Below are 19,267 nucleotides of genomic sequence, written 5' to 3' on the forward strand. Positions count from 1 at the left end.
GCCAGCTTGATCAGCTTTTTCTTAGTGGTGCAAGCAATAAAGTGACTCTAGGAATCTGAGCCTGGCATTGTTGTGGACAGAACCAGGAGACACCAGGCATGGCCCAGGATGGGACACAGAGCAGTACAAAGACCAGAGGAGTTCTGTCCCCCAGGCCTGCATTGGTTAACCTCTTGAGGAAAATTCACTTTTTTCAAAGTTAGTCAGAGAGAAAGCTACGCAAATACAAATATCCGGGCAGCAGTCCCAGCGGCACCCCAGGTAATGAAACATTGGTATCTGCTGCTCCTATCTGTTATTGCTGATGTGCAGATAATGATGCTGATACCCGGTGGGGGAGGGAGGATGAAATGCTGCTGGGCTGCTTGTTCAGCTCATTTCCTGGAGGATTGAGATGAGGGGAGAAGAGATGGGGAAGGAAGAAGGTGACCCCCCAAAACAAACCCTTTTCTTCATTTTAGGTTAAAATGAAGGCAAAATAAATTACTCCCTGCCACCAAGGGCCATCTGAGAACATGTGAAGTCTCCCCACTCCACCAGCCTGTTGTGGTACTTGGACTAGCAATTCCACTCTTAGCTGTACAGTGTGCTATAACTTTCAAAGTGCTTTCACATCTAGTATTTTATTTAGTGCTCATCATAAGAAAACCTAGACTCTGGAGATGTTAGGACTCAGACAGGGAACTGGTCCAAGCCCATTTCACTACCTGTAGCTCATACAGATCATCTTGAAGGAATGAGGCCCAGGTGGGGAGGGTGGAGGAGGCGGATGCTGCCCAGATAGTCTTGCTGGATCCAAGGTCAGAGCTGGAGGGCGAGAAGGGGAGCGGCAAGCCTGCTTTTCCTGGCCTGTCCGTGCCTGTGGCAGACATTGACAGTGGATCATAACAAGCTTTCCTCTGAGTCCAGACAAAGCCTCAGGGTCCTTCTCGAAACAACACTGGACAACCACTACTAACTGATGAGAGCTGACACCCAGGATGGAATCTGTTCTCCCTGCACTGAGGCATTGTCCAGAGCCACTCCTTGTGCAAATGTCAGTTCTTGTGGAATGTTAACTTGTTATGCTGTTATTTGTCCCTGGCACTTTCATGTGAATTCATTTGTCAGACTGCTGTGTTCAAATTCTTGGAGAAACTAATCTTGGAGAGAAGAGTTTTTTTACTAAGAAATGAAGGCCTGATGGAAGCATGAATGAAGGGTTGTGGCCACTCCAGCAAGTATGCAGATTGTTGCCAGTCTTTGAGAAGGTGTGCTGTCTCTACTCAAGAGATCATAGTATGGGACCTTGGGCAAATCATTTAACCCTGGTAGTTCCAATTGCCTCACCTAAAAGATGAGAATGGTGACTTTCACTCGGCCCACTACAGAATAACTGTGAGGGCAAAAGCTTTTGAAGTATTTTGTATTTTATGAAGTAGTATACAAACACAAGAGATGATCATTTAGCTACACTAGGAAGAGACAAGCTCTCATCCTGAAGTCAAATGCACATGAAAGGTAAGGAAAAGAAAGAGAGAGAGGAATTAATATTTATTAGATTCCTAATTACCATTTATCTTAAATATATTAGCCCATTTAGTTTCCACAGCCATCCTGTGAGGGTGACTGAACCCACCGTACTGCAGATCACACAGTAGTTAGTATCTGGAGACAAGATGTGAACACAGGTATATCTGAGAACTCTCCGAATATCATAATCCAGGGCCTCATCTGCACACTCTCTCACTTTCCTAAATGCTTCCTACAGAATGAGTCAGGGCCTCAGGTCAGAGTGAGGCAGATGAAGAGCAGGCAGGGGCCCTGTGATGAGAGCCTCACAGACAGGTGGTGCTAGGGATTCGGAGACCCACAGGATATGATTTGGGAGGCACAATGGGAAGGTCAGAAACCTGTTCTGCAGGCCAGGGGGAAGGGTGAGGAGCAGTCAAGTAGGGCAGAAACATCAAGAAGGTCAAGCTGGGTCAGCATGAAGTTGGTGTACCAGCCCCTACGGGGGCAAAGACCAAGTCACGGAGGAGCCCAGCTGCATTTCAGGTGAAGTAGTGTGTGTAGCTGTCAGTGGTGTGAATGCAAATCCTCAGATGGGACCAAATTATCCAGATTCTGTGAAAACATTTTGGCCCTCTTATGTGTTCAAGTTATTTGCTATGATTGTATCAAAAACGGGTATGCAGTATGGATACATATGATCCAAATGATGTAATTTTTGTTGAAATGCTAAACAGTGCAGTGTTGCAAATAAATGCCAAGTATTTAAAAACTTTCAGTTTGGCTTTCATATGCCTTAGGGTTTGCATGGAGTTTGGAGCACCATGGTTAAGGAAACACACACATTTGCTGCACACTTGGCTGTGGCTGGGTGGGCTTTGATGCTTTTGGGGATAAGTCACCTTCATCCCTTCAATGTTCCTGAGGGAGACTGAGGCACAAGAGATAATCTCAGCACAACAACTGATTTTTTCATGCTTTTGCACTTAATACCTCAAATCAAATATCTTTGATATATTAGACCAAATAATATGGAATGTTGTTTTCTTTTCTCCATTTGCTAGGTAAGCACAGTTTATACCAAAGGCGAAAGGTAGGATTAAGGGGAAAATGGAATGCTGTAACTAGTGGAATGGACCTAGCCCACGTTCACTGCCCCGTGGCTTGGCTTCACTTGAGACAGAGCGAAAGCCAAGAGTAGTTACTTGAAGGCGAGAGACACTGGCCCTGACTGACGCTTCTGCAGCACTGAAAAAGGAATCCACAGAAACGGCATCTCTTCTGGCTACTTTACTGATGTGTAAATCTGTAGAGTTGTGCTGCAGGGAAGCTAAGGGAAGAAACATGAAAGGTACAGGATGAAAGGAGGAAAAACAGCAGTACAAATAAGAAATAGAGATGGGGCAGGCCAAGTTAGCAGATCGGAGCTCAGCCTCCAGGTCCAGGAGTTGTTATATTATACATGGATGCAGAATTGAAATAACAGCCGCAGCTTCTCCAACACATCAAAAGAGTTCCAAAACGACATTCTCAGCTTGCCCAAAGCCATGACCCTGGCAGAGGCTGCAGGGGCCTGGCAGAGATGCACTGGGATCAGAAGACATTCTGGCTCTTTTATGGATGGGACCACTAATCATCAGGAGAAAGGGTTCAGCTTGTTCTGTGAGGTCCCAAGGGATTAGAAGCAGGACCAGTGTTGGACATTGTGGAAAGATGCCTTTTGTCTCATTATGTGATAGATTACTCTAACAAGGCAGAGTGGTGCAAAGATGGAATACTTTGCCTCAGGTTCCTATATCCCTGTACCTAGAGCAGTGCTACTACAGACTAAGTTTACTGAGGATGTTAAAATTATTAGTTTGTAAACCTGACTGTCTATTAGGCTGACCTAGGGAATTTCTTGAAAAATACAGATTACTGACCTCCATCCCTAGAGATATTCAGTAGGTTCAGTAGGTAACAGGAGAGAATTGGGAACTTATACTTTTACTAGATTCTCAAGAAACTCTAGCTCATGGAGCAATATCTGGAATAATTTTTTATGAATCATATTAAATCATTGTTTGTGTAATTTTATTCAGTGTATTCCAAACCCATTCTCTACTTGAGTCTTAAACCCAGTTAGAATCCCAGCCTTAAGTCTACCCCAGATGCTCTCGAGCTCCTTCACCCTGAGCAAGTCCGGTCCTTCTGTGGCTCCCTGACGCATTCAGTGCTGCCCTCTGAGTCACTCTCCTGGCCCCACACAGGAGCCCTGAGGTCTCCATGCAGCACTCCTTCAAGAGGAAGAGCTTGGCCACATGCAACAGTGATTCTCAGGCTAGATTAAGTGCATGAACCTATTCATGATTTCACATAAAAAATGCTAATAGTTTATCCAGGAATAATATTCATTTAGAAAGCAAGTAATAACCTCATTATTTTTATTAGTATGGATAATAATTATGATTTCTCAATAATTGTATGATGGTATATATATATATATATATATATATATATATATATATATATATATATATATATATATATATTTAATTCAATATACATATTTATATTGAATTCAATATATATATTTATATACAAATATATATAAATACATATAAATAAAAACATGTTTAATTCAATAAAGCAGCTATGCAGGTTCTTCATCAGTTTTTCATCAGTCAATCAATCAGCCCTCCATCACCCAGATGTCATTTTATTGTCAGCATATTCGATTGGGACAAAGTAAATTGAATCTTTTTGCTATCTTATTCATTTCGACACAAAATAAACAGCAGGAATAGGAAATGATCATCTCCCAATTCAGTCATGCCAGAAATTTCTATCCTTCCTGGGATGACAGAAGTGAATATAAGTCTGGCACTTGAATAGAATAACAAGCAGGACTGGGTAACACCTCTTGCCCCTGGAGGCTTCAGTATGGCAGACAAGGCCTGTCTGGGGTCACTTGGCCATACCACCTGGAGGTCAAACATACGCAAACATAATGTGCGGTTGGTGATTAGTGCCTGGTGAAAGCCAATTCCAGAGAGGAAAAACAGGGCCTCATGACAGTAGGTAAGGAGTCTGGTGGTGTAAGGCTGTGCTTAAGCCCGTCTGGACCCAGCCTTCCTGGAGCGCTGATGCTCACTGGGAAGGGGACGGCACCAGGCTGCTAGCAGGCCCTTTCTGAAAGAGCTGGCCATGAGAGAGAGGGAGAGCTACAGAAAGAGAGGCAGATTCAGTTAGTCTCCAAAAGCTAAAGGCCTCCCACTGACAGCAGCAGTAGTGATGACAGTGAAGGATCTGGATTATGCAGGCAAATGTGAAGCAGCCAAACACAATGGGGAGCCCCACTGCAAGAGGTGGGGTGGGGGGGACTACACTGAAGTTCAGGGCAAGGGCAAAAGATAGGGTGACCCAACACTATGTAATGTAAGAAATGCCCCCTTCCTGCATCCCATTTGGGACATGTGGAGAGCAGCCAGAGGTCCCCTCTTGGAATGGGGACATGTGAATTCTGTTACCTTAAGGGCAAGTTGCAGTACAATGATCCATCTAAGGGCCTGTGAGTGACAGGCCTCAGGCGACATTCAAGGTATACTGAAGATTTATTCAAATCACTGTGTCTGGCACAGGGAAGTCATGACAACAGTGAGAGAGATATGGTTTGACCTGAAAGGGAAATGTCTTTGGAAGGAAAAACAGAGATCAAACCAGTCAAATTATAATATCTATCCTTTCTTTTTTCCTCATTGGAAAATCTATATAGATTCTAAACCAAATGAGTTGCCAATATCAGTGTAGGCACCTAACTGAAATAACAAATATCAAAGGGATCCAGTTATTGTAAATTAATTAAATTAAGCCAAGATGTTTGCAAGTTCTGGTGTTGATCTATTCCCACACCCTCTTTCTGTTCTTATATCGTAATGGCTGCCATTCTGGTTATTGCACATACGACTTTTCAATTTGCATTATAAATGATATTTATTGAGGGAATGCCCTAGAGCCACAGCTGAAGTTGGTGCCTTAAAGGGAGTGGGATGTTTGATTCAGTTTTTACACCTCCCTCCCCATCCCCATGCTCTGCACACTGCCTTTCACATCGCATATTGGACAATGTGTGCTTTATGTAAGGTGAGAAATACCACCTTCCTGCATCCACTTTGGGATATGTGGAGAGCTAGCATACCAGCCACTGTGGATATACTGAGGAACAAGACAAAGTTGCTACTCTGTTATTTGGTTACTGTGAATAAGCAGTGCCTTTTCTGAAAACAGCTAATACCACAGTATTAGTGATAACAGGTACTATTACTTCTCTTTTTGTGTAATGTGCAAAAAAGTTACAGGTTAGTTGGAAAAACAAGACTTAAACATGTTAGACAAAAAAAAAGTGTTTATGGAAGATGCCCAAGAGGATGGATTTTACAGACTTCATAGTGAAGGCAAAAGATGAGCTGGTTTTCAGAAGGATCAACTTGATTTATATAAACAGAAATCAATAAGGTATGTGATTGAGGGGAATTCCACCCTCAGGCTCTGTAGGGATAAATACACAATCTCCTAATTATTCACCCTTGGTTGGAATTTTGACTCCATTGCTGTTCTAGGGTGTTAGGGTATCTTTCAATCGTGTTGTGACCTGGAGCAAATGAGTTAATTTTCTAATTCTCAGTTTTCTCATCTGTAAATGAGAGCTAATGTTCAACTGACCTTGTGAGGATTCAATTAGGTAATATGTCAAAATACTCATCAAAGAACCAGATACTTTGTAAACACTCAACATGGACCAGTCAGGCTTTTTAGAAGCAGGATTATAGTATTAGTATTGCTTTTTCACTTCCATGGGCTGGATGTTCTATGTCCTAGAGGTCAAGGCCATGCCACTGTGTTTTATGGACCTCATAGCAGCCCACACACAGTAGGTAGTAATTCCTTGTCAAATTAACCTTTCTTGGTTTTTATTGTATGTTCTGCTGAATTGCCTTGCCTTCTGCCATGCTGTTCTGATACAGCCTTTCATATCCTTCCATGTTTTGTGGGAATAAAATGCAGCAACCAATCTAGTCATGGCTTTAATTGCACATGGTTCATGCAGCATCTGACGTGAGTGAGTGAGGAACGAGAATTTGATTATGCCAGGGTATCAGGGCCTTTCAACCAATAATAATTTACTGTCTTTGCTAAGTATCTCTGGATGCTCTCTGTATACAAGCTGCATAACCATCCCTAATGAGATCATGTGACCAGAGAGTTGAATGCCTGCCATACCGAGTGGCGAGAGGGCAAGGTTTTCCTTTCCCAAAGGTCACAGTTTTATTTTACCTCTTCCAGAGTTGTGAGACAGGACACATATGAGGCAGCAGTACTCTTTGAAGTCATAAGGAAGCGGGATGGATGTATTGGAGCAGGAAACTATTGGCTACATGTGCAGAGCCTAGAGATTGAGGCTAACTTTCTGAGATTCAGTACATCAAAGCAAGGTTGTGCACGCATGTTGTGTGTGCATGAGTGCCCTGTGTGAACTTCTGATTCTCTGCCACCTGGTCTTCTTCCCCTTTCTCTTCTGTTGGGTTATTACCATCCATCTATCTAGCCAGCCATCAATCATCTCTTTCTATTGAATGGCAATGCTTTAATGAAAACACTCTATGGCAGACACCCAGTTCAGTTAATATCTCTGTAACAATCTTCTGAGTTTGATTTTTATATCCCCAGGTTACCTTGAGGAACTAAGACTTGGGAAGTCAAGTAATTGACCAATGTCAGCCAGCTTGTGAGTGACCCAGCAGGGGATCAAATTCAAGGCCCGGCTCTCACTATATGGTTTACTTTAAAGAGTCTCTCTTCCAGTCAGTGTAACTTTTCTGCAATACTTTCATGTTTTTTAATATGTCTTTTTGGTATCCAGAATGCTAACCATGATCTTCCTGGAGAGGTCTTGTCAAGTCAGAGTCCATCCCTATAGTCAAGACAACTTCCTTCCCCTAGATACGTTAAGTACCCTAAGGCAACATTTTTAGTACCTGCTTCAGAGGAGTTGGCATCTACTCCCCTGACTTTGTTCAGAGATCACTGCCTTTCAGACCTAGACTCCAGAGACCACGGGGTTTTTCACAGCTAGTTTACAAAGTATGATGACCAGTCATGGGTCAGGGAAGGTGGTCAGAGGGTAGCACTGTGCAGCTGTTCAGTCAGAGGAAAGAGGTGAACAGGTTTATGTGACACAGGCTTCCTGAGTGCTTCAGGGTCATCTTGGTGTCAACAGCAGGCCTAGCATCCTTAGGAGGACCCTTTGATGACAGACAGGCTATCCACCAATCCTCCAAAACAAGATAAGACAAGGAACCTATGCAGGGATGGAGGGAGTAGGGAAGGTTCTAGAGTGTATGGGGATTTCATGTGTAGACAAATTCTCCCTGCCACCCTGAGTGGTCTCTCTCAATAAGTTGCCTTGGAATGTGAAAATTCTCACTCAAAGACAAATATTACCTGGGAGGGCTGGTGATACAGCAAATAATGGCTATCTTTAGCCATGTCTTAGGATGAATTACTTTACTGGACTAGCTTTTGAAGGAAGCAAGTGACTTGAGAGGCTGAAACTGAAAACTGAAAAGTCTCTGAAGTTGAGTTGTCCAAAATGGAAGCCATTAGGCATATGGGGCTAGTGAACATTTAAACTGTGGCTAGTCTGAACTGATACGTAAGTATAAAATATACACTGGATTTTAAACAAGTAATGCAAAAAATGAACACAACATACTTCATTAATGACTGCTTTACATTGATTGTGTGTTGAAATGATAAATTTTGGCTATATTGGGTTAAATAATACATATTAAAATTAATTTAACTTGTTTTGTTTCTTAGTACTTTTTAAAATGTGGCTATTAAAAAATTTAAAATTACATATGTGGCCTGCATTTGAAGCTTCTGTTGTATTTTTAAAGGATCGTGCTCCTCTGCTTCTCTAGAAGTACAATCTGGTGAGGGTCTTTGAACTACAGGGTGGGGGACTTGGAAAACGTGGGATTGTAGTGCGCAGGGTTGACAGTGGGTGATAAAAGTATACTCACCTACATTCCAGCCCACCTCGGGCAGAACCTGCTGCCATTAGATTACGAGTTGGGTCTCTTCTTGTTAAGCAAACATGAGTCATACATGTGCATAACTTGACACTCTCTTCCACTAATGATTGAATCAACCATTTGGCTTCCAAATTTAAAACCTCTTTCGAGGGGATCATATCCTGCACCCATCACCTATCCTTAGCTTGGTCTGCCTCAATAGGCCAGTCTCCTCATCCTGTTCTACTCATCCCATGTTTTCTGATATCTATCTTTATTTTTTGCCTCATATTACCTCACATGTTTCTAAACATTAAGCACACTCCAAGTTTAATGAAACCTTGCCTGAATGCTTGGATCCTCATTAATCTCCCTTCACTGACCTATGGTACCTACTTCCTGAACTACAGCTTTGATCACAATTGCCTGCTGTTTTCTTCCTATGTCACACATGGAAATCCTGTCTTCTAGGTCATAATTTGTCCCCCTCTAGGCTACATAGTAGTTGCTTTAATAAATACTCAGTTGCTGGTCCAATTGCTTTGCTCTACCTTGTCATGTCCTCCCTTTAAATTTGTACCTTTTGTGGAGAAGGGTGGCTATGGTAAGCAGTTTGAGGCCAAGTCCCATGACATCTGAGTTTGGTGATTCATTTTTAAGCTTGGCATCATTCACCCAAAATGTGTTCCATTTGTTGCAAGATGGATTTGATGGCTTCTGACCTCCTCTGACTTGTGAATATTTGGCTAGGCTAGCTTCCATGAATACATCCCCTGTGGGCTGGTACAGTGCCTGTGATTCCTCCAGCTGAAATGTGTTTCTCTTTATAACTTGGTGTTCTTTGAATATGTAAAATCCCTGTGGGAAGAGCATTTATTAACCCTTTCACCCAAGAAGAGTGAGTCTGCTAGAAGATGCTGCGTGGGAGATATGAGAGGTGTGAGGGAGAGAAAACATTAAGGGAATGTGAGGTGTGGGTAGCTAAGAAAGCACCCAGCTTTCTTCCCACATTTCCTGAGGGCTTGATGTTTGCTGATCCAGAGAGTTCACATGCTTGCTCTTCTTTTCATCCCCTCAGAGCCAGGGCTGGAGCAGTAAACCTGGAGTCAGTAAACCAGCAGAGCTGAGAGATCAGTCAGTCAGTCAATCTTAAGAGCATTCTTGGATTTGTGGATGCCTTGAGAAGGATGCTTAGAGAAACTGAAGACAGGGTAGTTATTAAAAAAGATTAAAGGGTATTATCTAGTGTCTCAGCAAGTTATAATTTTAAAAAAAAGGGAACAGAGAGGAAACAGGAGACTAATTTTTCCAGTAGCTGAAATTTCAAGGAAGAGTGAGCTGGCCTGTGAACCATTATTGCTCTATATTAACTCTACTGTCTGGTCAAACCTAACCCAAAGACACACCTTTCTCAGTTGGAAAGGTCCTAGTCAGTTTTGCTATATAATACAGAGAGGAGGCAGCCTGGGAGACCAGACCAGGCAGCTATGTTAACCGGAGGTGATTTTATTCTCTGAAGGATCCTAAACCCTATTCTGAAAATAAGTGAGTTGTTTCTAGGATGCACCCTTGACACAAAGAAGGGAAATTATCATGATGCCCATCTAGAGAAGCTGAATCCAGAAGAGAACAGATTCCTCTAGAACCCCCAGCAGTCAAGTGTTTACATTACTAAGCAGCCACAGTGTGACATGCGTGACAATGATGTAGTCCTTTTGCTGATACTTAGGACTTCAGAAGCATGGTGGAGGGCCACACACCGGACAAAGTTTAACAGGGTTTCTCTAGTTCTTCACTCTCAAAAATCTTACCCATTTTAGTCAAAGGTCTAAGATTCCCCATTAGGACTTCTGTTTGATAACTTAAGACACCCCTTTTAACATGCAAACTGCCTGAGTAGCACCATATTTAACTGATACCATTCATTTACCCTTAAGGCAGGATTAGAGGTCTGAGAACCGTTTTTGGAGAGAGAGGCTAGACTATTATTTTACTGGATAACTGAAGCAATGGAGGGATATAGCAAATATTTCACTCTCAAATTTTTACAGAAGTTTAGCTTTGATTGTCATTACATGAAATTTCATTATTTTAAAAGATGGGGCAATAATGAATCAAAAGCTCTTGGTGTTAAAAAGAAAATATTTAAAAAAAACTAACCATACATCAAGAATTACATAAGACAAATATCTTGTTGTCTGGAGACCTTGGGATTTCTGATTGACTTTTTCATCTTCAATCCCTATATTCAGGGTGACATGAATTCAGTATAATCTCCCAATAGTCTCCTAGTTCATAGCAGATTAGAAGCAACATAGATAAAAATGGCAAAAACAGAACATGGCAGCTGATAGTCTGACAGAGGGAAGAAAAAAAGAAAATTGAAAAAAAATCAGACATGAAACTTTCAAAAGACACAGCAGTCTAAGAACTGCTTCCAGAGTAACAGTGCCTTATATGCCAAGACCCCCTCAGATATCAGTCTGTGGCAGTGAAACACCACTGATTTTCACTCAGGGTGACTGCAAGACAGAAAACATTGGAATAGATTCAGTTTCTTGCCTAAACTGAGGGTAAGTACCGAAAAGGAGAACTCAATGTATAGATCTGTAAACTGAGGTGGTAATTTATGAATGTCATCCCTTCAGTTCCTCATATTTCTATGCAGCAGGCATTCTAGCGAAACTAAGGTTAGGAGAATGAGAGAAGATGAAGGTCATTAGTACAGGTATTGCCTAAGCACCCCAGCCTCTTCTCCCCAGCAAATCCCTCTTGCCCCCAGGAATATATCATGGCTGCCTCCCCTTCACTGTGACCATTTCCTTCTTCACCTTTTGTTGCTCATTTGTTTCCTTAGCTCAGAGTGCCTATCTCTTTCTGTCCACACTCCTAATCCTTTCTCCATCCAAGGCCTCACTCACAGAGGACTTGTCACCCCACTTTCCACAGCTTTCTTGTGGCAACTCTGCAGACCGATCAGTGATTGGTGCCTATCAGTCCATGGCTTTGATCATGCCTTATTCTGCAGGGCCTCGTTATTGAGTTCACTTCCCCATCTAAAAGTTCCCTTCCTTAGGTCAGGAACCTTGTCTTTCCTTTCTTCTATTCCCCCTAAGTCCACATGAAGCACTTATTTACTCCTGGTAAATTCTCAAAGGTGAACCTAAGCAGCCTCTTCTGCACCTGTGCTATTTTGATTAAAGTGGTGTCCATCTGCCTCTTAGTCTGTGAAATACACATCTCTAAAAATCTGCTTTAGGAGTGTCTGAAATACTTCTAAGAATTCACTCCTTGCTGTCTGTGCTCATGGTATGACTGGTACCATTTTTGCTTAAATTGTACCCAGAGAGACATTTTCTTCCAAGGCTTAGAGTCCCCAAGGATAGTAAATATGTTGAACATTGCGTTGATGAATTGTTGCAGTCCTAAAAATTAGACGAGCTACAGAAAATTTCTCCCCTGTATTCTAGGCTCACTGTTGCTCATCTCTCCCCCTGCCCCCCATCTTTGGTCAGAGTGGTCTCATCCAGCTTCTTCTGTCCCCTGGCCTCCCTCCCTCTCTTCCACAGTGAGAGCTCCCGCTTGCATCTCCCTTCATCCTCAGGAGTCACTGTCCTCTGCTAGCACAGACCCTTTGCTCCCTTTCATTCTCTGCCAGTAAGGTCACTTCATCAAACTAAAGCTCATTAAAAGAAAAGGCAGAGAGGCGATGCAGCATTCTGACCCCAGATATTGTAGCTGAAAAAGCCCTTTGCCTTTTATATTTCAACCTGAATAGGTGTATGACTCAGTAGTGGAAGGATTTGTAGCTGACACTCAATAGAAGCTGCTCTCGAATTTTGACAAATCCCATCTTGAGCCAAGAAGAGAAACAGATATTGATCCTAAGTGTACCTAATTCATCTCTGCACTTGTAATCCCAAAAGAAAATGCCTTCTATGACCAGAGGGCAGTCAATATTTTTTCCATCTTGTAAAATAAATAGCAGTTATTTCAGTGTGTCTTCACGTGTCCAGGGTACCAGAAGTAAACAAAGAGTTGATTTTTCCTGTTTCTGTAGTTGAATTATAATAACTATTGGGTCTCTTGTTTGGGCTAATTAAAACCACATCAAATAATTTGGATTGAGGAGTGACTAGAGGCAATTGTATCCTATGTCAGCCATATCAACAAGGAAGCCTCATTCTCCAGGCTGGAGAGTGGCATATCTGCTAAGACTTGCTGGAGACATAAAATAAACTTCAGGTGAATTCATTTCAGTGGACTCTCTCTGACTCCAGCAGTGTTGCAGCATTAGCCACACAGGGGAGGTGTTCATATCAGCTGGGGGTCTACTTACAAACACAGTTTTATTTATTGTCCTTCCTCTCCTTTACCTGTGAGACTAGAGTTAGTTATGGGAGAACTTTTAGAAGGTCAGCAGGTCAGGCCAGATAGAGAACCGTTCTGTTTCCCCAATCATTCTGTATATTCTCAACCCAGATGGAGGGTCACAAGTTGTTGGAAATACTGAAAAATGGATTTGTATCTATATTGACCCAAGCCTCACATCATTTCCCAAACACCCTAGGTCAATGCCAACAAACGAGCACAGAATCTCTTTGAAATGATGTACGTCAAACACTGTGCCTACACATGAGCAACCATCTGCTCAATTTCAGTTTTTTCTGTACATTAATAATTGTTTCAATTACTACACCTGACTAGTTCACTCAGATAAACAAAGCTTCTCACTTCTTGAAAATTAATAACAATATATCAGAAATCAAATTTGGATTATTCAAGACTTTGAAAGGATATTAGTTTCAAATTAGAAATCCTTTGATTTTGGCTGTCTAAGAGAACCATATGAATTTTCCTCAAATTTTCTTTCAGTGCCCTGCCAGAATTCTTATTCAGATAGAATAAGAGCCTACCCAGAGAAGCAGTTCTGGTTTTCTTATAATCTGCTAAATCTATTGGGTGCTGGACAAACAAATCTTTGTGACACATAATCAGATTGGGAATCACATGTGCATATTCAGTCTCTAACTCAAACAGCCTGCTCCTTCTTCCACCACGGACCACTAGGCTGCTGTTTGTTCCTGGAATGCCTTCCCTGACATCAATCAGTTCATGTTATATTAGTATCTTAGCTGGTTTTCCCAAGCCCCTCATGAATAGGTCTGCAGATCTTATGCCCTAGCTTTGAGATATTTCCTCTAAAGGTAAGGAAATTCACATCCAAAGCTCATTCTGTTCATCAGTGTGAAGATAAGTGGAAATTATGCTGGGCAAAAGTAAACAAGATTGTTTCTAAAATTATATAGTTTCTACCTAATGTGAATTTATAACTAAATGTCAACAACTTTAGTAGAAGTTTAAAAGCCATAAAATTCATTAGGGTGAATGGGCAAATGACATATTTAAATGAAAGGATGTAACTTGATGAGGAGGTAGAAGCCCTGAAAGCTATCTTTAGCTTTGGTCCAAAATAACTCTGTGTCCTTAGTCGTTTAGTATTTCTGTGGCTTCAATGTCCTCCTTGTCAAATGAGGGAGTTGAGGTGATTAGATGGCCTCGAAGCTCCCTGCCGTTTTAATATTCTAGGATTCTGTATCTCAAAGGCATGTAAATAAGCCATTTGGGAAGATCTACATTATCTACATTGTTTTCTTTACAACCATAATGCAGAAATAGAGACATGAGCTTATCTCAGCATGGTTAAAACTCAAAAATTATCAAGCTTGTGTTGTGAATCTCCTTAATGGATCAAGGCAAGTTCTTCAGAACTTTTCATCTTCTAAGGTTCCAGGAATGAAAAAAAAAGTAGCACACATTTCCAAAAATAACAGCCTTACAGTAGAATTGCCTATGGCATTACATTTCATGACATAGCTAGCACACTGACATATATGTGTATCATATGCATATGACACGATCATGGGTTCTTCATTAAAAAGCAAACAAACTTAGAGATGATCTCATCTGGTCCCTCCTTTCTCAGATCAGACTATAAATCTTGAGAAAAGAGGAGTGCCTAAAGTGACCTAAGTAATTTAAAAATTTGAGATAGGAAGGCTTAGCTAACATTTGTCTAATCCTTTTTTGTTTGTTTCCTCTCGCACAGCATATACACATTATGAACATGTAAACATTTATATCATTGAGGTAACACTCAAAACTGTCCCCATAAATTATTTGTATACCTATAATTTACCCTCACCAACAAAAAATACATTCTTAAGACCAATGCAGAATTATTAAAGAGCGTCCACAGACTTCAAACCTCCTTCTCAATCTCTTCAGGAATCTGATATAGCCAACACACCCTTGGCTTGTAATTTATCCAAAGTTACACAGTGAGCATAGGCTAAATCTCGATTTTTCTCTTGACTGGCCATTTTCAGAGTTGGACCTAGAACGTGGGGCTTTTAGTTCTGTCATTGTTCCATCTCCCATATCGAGCTGCATTTATCCAGCTTTCATCACTTGTCCAACACCTTACCCAGCATTTACTTGAATACTTCTAATAGAGTCCACCACTGCCTCAAATAGCTGATTCCATCAGAGACTGTTGTTCCCCAATTTGGCCTTAAATTAGATTTTTGGTGACACCCACTCACATGTCCTAGTTTGTCCTCTGCTTCCTTGGGTAGTGCCACACACACCACGGCCCCCCTTATGTGTCTGAAGACAACCACAGTCCTCGGGTCACTCCACCCTCCATTCTTCCATTACTAGGCTCAACTTTCCTTTTCTGTTCTCCCTTTCATTATTCACACCATGTTTCCCCTCTTTTGGGTATTTCTCATTGTCCTCAGGAACACACAGTGCCCTAAATAGAACATGATCCCCTAGGTGTTCTCTGATCCGTGTAGAGCATACGGGGCTGTTATTCACCGTGAACAGGATACTACCTTTCCATCAAGCACAGAGGCGCATCCGTTTTCACTTACTGCTTTGTTAAGGAGTGATGAATTAGCTCAATCCTTTCCTTGGTTTCTCAGCAGAAGGCAGGCAGAGGAGCAATAGGCTTGATTCAAGAATCTCTTTCCTGCTAGAACACTGAAGAGTTTGTCAATATCTTTTCTAGGTGCATTTTATCAAACCGATATTCCAATAGACAGCCATTAGCACCTTACCCTATGCTTCAGAATCGCATTTGGGGGAATTTACTTTGACTGATCACAGCTTACAGGGATCATTTGGTTCCATGAATCCAATCTTATGTTTCAAAAGCTATTTGCTATCAGTGATGATGTGTATACCCCTTGCCTACACTGAGTTGCAAAGAGCACGATAGAAAAGCATCCTTTAATTTTCTTGGAGGCTTGTCTAAGAGAAAGAACAATCTCTCTCCCCACCTCTCCCCACCCCAATAAGAGCCAGCTACTGAAGATAAAAGATATCACACCTCCTAAAAAATCTGATGAAAACAAATTGTCACCCTATTGACATATTGAGATTGCAAATCATGCAGTGCATTTCCCAGGCTCCAGCAATATGGATGTTTTCTTTCCAGGAATGTATCTGATTGGGGAAGTTTATTGTCCTATAGATTTTTAATGTGGTGATCAGTCAGATAAAACCATCAAAGGCAGAGTAACTCTGATTCTTACAATAAGCTGTGGACATATTTTCATCAGGGCACCAAAGAAAGATAAGATAGCCAAGCAGAGGAAATTCAGGGATATGGCTGTCTTCTATAGGAAATAAACAGTAATATAAGGGGAATATATGTTTAATAAGCTAAAGAAAAAACTCCAGTTGGTGACAAGAACAATAGATTTCATGGGAAAATATGTGATAAGAAAGAAACAGTGCATTGTTTAGGACACCTGTAGTTAATTATTGCAGCCATAGACATTAAAATCACTTCCTTTACTCGTATATCTTCATAGATTGTTTGGCAATATTAAATGACAAAAGCTTAATAATCAAAAGTACTGAGTTAGCAAATGTTTTCTAATTTTAATAACTTCTTGTTGTAATTACCAAGTCTTAGAGTGAAATGATTTAATTAGAAAGTAGTCAAGAAGTGTCTACTGTTGATTGAAGGAATTATAAAAGATCTACATTTTTAATATATTTCTGGGGTAATAAAATTAGAATTTACCATAATCATTTTTAAACCACCCCAATGAGGAATGTTTGATGTGGGAACTAAGTATTTGATACTTCCAAGAGTGGCATCCACAACTGAGAACATGGGATTACAAGATCTCATCCTTCTTGTCTGGGAAATGATAATAACAGTAACAATAAGCAGCTAACATTTATTGAGAACTTACAATCTCTAAGAAAAAAAGGGGTTCAGAGCAGGAAGCATACCTTTTTTTCTCACCAGTGTACCTTTTGTGCACATAATAGGTCCCTGATAAAGAATTTGAAATCATGTTGCATGAACAAAGTGCAGAATCAGAAATAAAGAAGTGTGTTGCGGTTCCCAAGCTCAGTTTTAATGGAATTGACCTGCTTACTTACACTTATCATCAGAACCCTTATGTTGGTACATGCTTTTTTGGGATGAATTGGCTTATTTATATTTTCCCTCAACTCCAGAGTGTAATACAGATTTCTAAATACATGTTCTTCCATAGAAGTGGCAAAGACCTTGCCAGAGACTCTAGAGAACAAATTTTTACCATTTATCTGCTGCTCCATCCATGTTCAGCCTCATAATGTAAATGAGTCAAAATATGGGGTGTTAATGGGTATTTATAGAATAGAAGTAAATGGTAAAGAAGAGAATGAAGAGAAAGAGAAGTTAAGGTCAATTTCACAAAAGTAGGAGTGGTGCTAATGAATATTGCAAAGATAAAATTATTCTGCTTCCTACTTTTGATGTGGAGTTGAGAAAGTGAGATTTGCCTTTAAATATCTAACTTTACAAAAGCAATCATTTTCATGGGCACTAGAAAATTCACATCTTCCCTAAATCCACCCTTCTCCTGCTGTCCCCCCCAGGCCTAGCACTATGATATGCCTGCCTCGTCATCCACAGTCTTCAGCCATATTAAATTACCAGGGACTTAATAGTTATCTGGGGCTTAATGACTTTTCTCTATATCTTGGACCGTCAACTCCTCTTGGACTCTCATTAATCCCAGGGGCAATGGCTTAGACTGTGATCATTATTGCTTTAACAAATACTTCCAGGATACAATGAGAGTGACTTTCCATTTATCTTCCATGGAAATTCATTCTGCAAGAGTGACACTGTCAGCCTCAAGGTACTGTCTTAATAAAAATGGTATTATTGCTCTCTGAATTTATTATATTAGAAAACAGAGACTAATTAAACACTTTATTTTCTGGATCCTTGGAGAGAAACTCTGGCCAACCTCCTTTTTAAAAATTTTGCCATTATGAGGATATTTAACCATTATACAGGTAAAAGCTAGTAGGGGGTGAGAGGGATGTGGGGGATAAAATGTGAAGAATCAATACATAGAAGAATTGGTGTCTCAAGGAAGGCAAACTCCAAAATCTAACTGACTAGAGCAGTGAACAAATGAATTAAAGAACCAATATCTCTTCATTTAAAAATCTGCTTGTCATTGATTTTTAACTTTAGATTTGTAGGCTTAACCTGCAAACTTTGTTGATTCATTTACTAAAAACAACAGCTAAATGAAAAACTAAGCTCACAATTCATGTAGTAGCACAAGGCAGCAAAATTTGCCTCAGTCATCTACACAAGAAGTGATTCACTGAAGATCCAGATTAATAAGAAACTTTCCAGTTCATCACTATTGAAGAATATATTAAAACTAATTAACATAAATAACAACAAAATGAAAGTTCTTTGTAAGTAAGATTTAAAGTAAGAATTAATCTGACTTTTAATTACATACTTTCACACCAGCTCCTAGTGTTCACTTCTTAGAAAGAAAATTCTAACTCCCTCATCTATATAGAATCCCAACATCTGGTTTTAGCCTTCTGTTACTCTGTTTGGAACCAAAGCATCTGTATACTCCATTAGAGCCCTTTGTTGTAAAGTTTACTTCCGATGTTTACTCTAACAGTGGCCCAGTCACTAGGCATAAAGAAGATTCTTCTCTGTTTCCCTGCTTTCACTTTTCCTATATCCATATTTTTCTTATACTGTAGATGCAGGAAGGAAAATATCTTAGGGAACATCTCTGTGTTCAGTCTTCTGCCCACTGTGTTCTCACATGACCTAGTGCATAACACAGGGCAGACCATGCAACTTCTGTGGCCATCCCAGTCTTCAAGGAGAGGGCGGCATATAGAGGTTTACTAAGGTCCTTCTGGTTTAAAAGGATATAATTCTAGAGGGGAAAATGTGTTTTGCTTTGCATTTTTAAAGAAGACAATCATTTCTCTTATCCATTTTCTAACATACTAGATGAATGCTACCATGACTTCTCCTTGTCATATATAATGATTTGAGATCAACCACTCATTCATCTAGTTAGTCCTTGTTATTGAGTTCTCAGAAACTATTTTCAGAAATAATTTGCACTATTATAATTAAATTAAATGTTTCAGGAGAAGAACATGTTTTTATAGGTTCAGAGAAGCTTGCAAATCATGGATTATGAGTAGTCTTCATTGTAGTCCCCATCTCCAAGCACAATCTGTTAGCAACTTTCCCCATGAATTCCATGTTTGGAAAGTATTAATTCACAGTAGTATTATGTTTAGGTAATTATTTATTTTCCCCATTAGTTCATCATAGACTTACCTGATTGCCATCAGGACTTGGACTC

Source organism: Manis javanica, chromosome 9 (genome assembly GCF_040802235.1).
Source record: "Manis javanica isolate MJ-LG chromosome 9, MJ_LKY, whole genome shotgun sequence".
NCBI classification, from domain to species: Eukaryota; Metazoa; Chordata; class Mammalia; order Pholidota; family Manidae; genus Manis; species Manis javanica.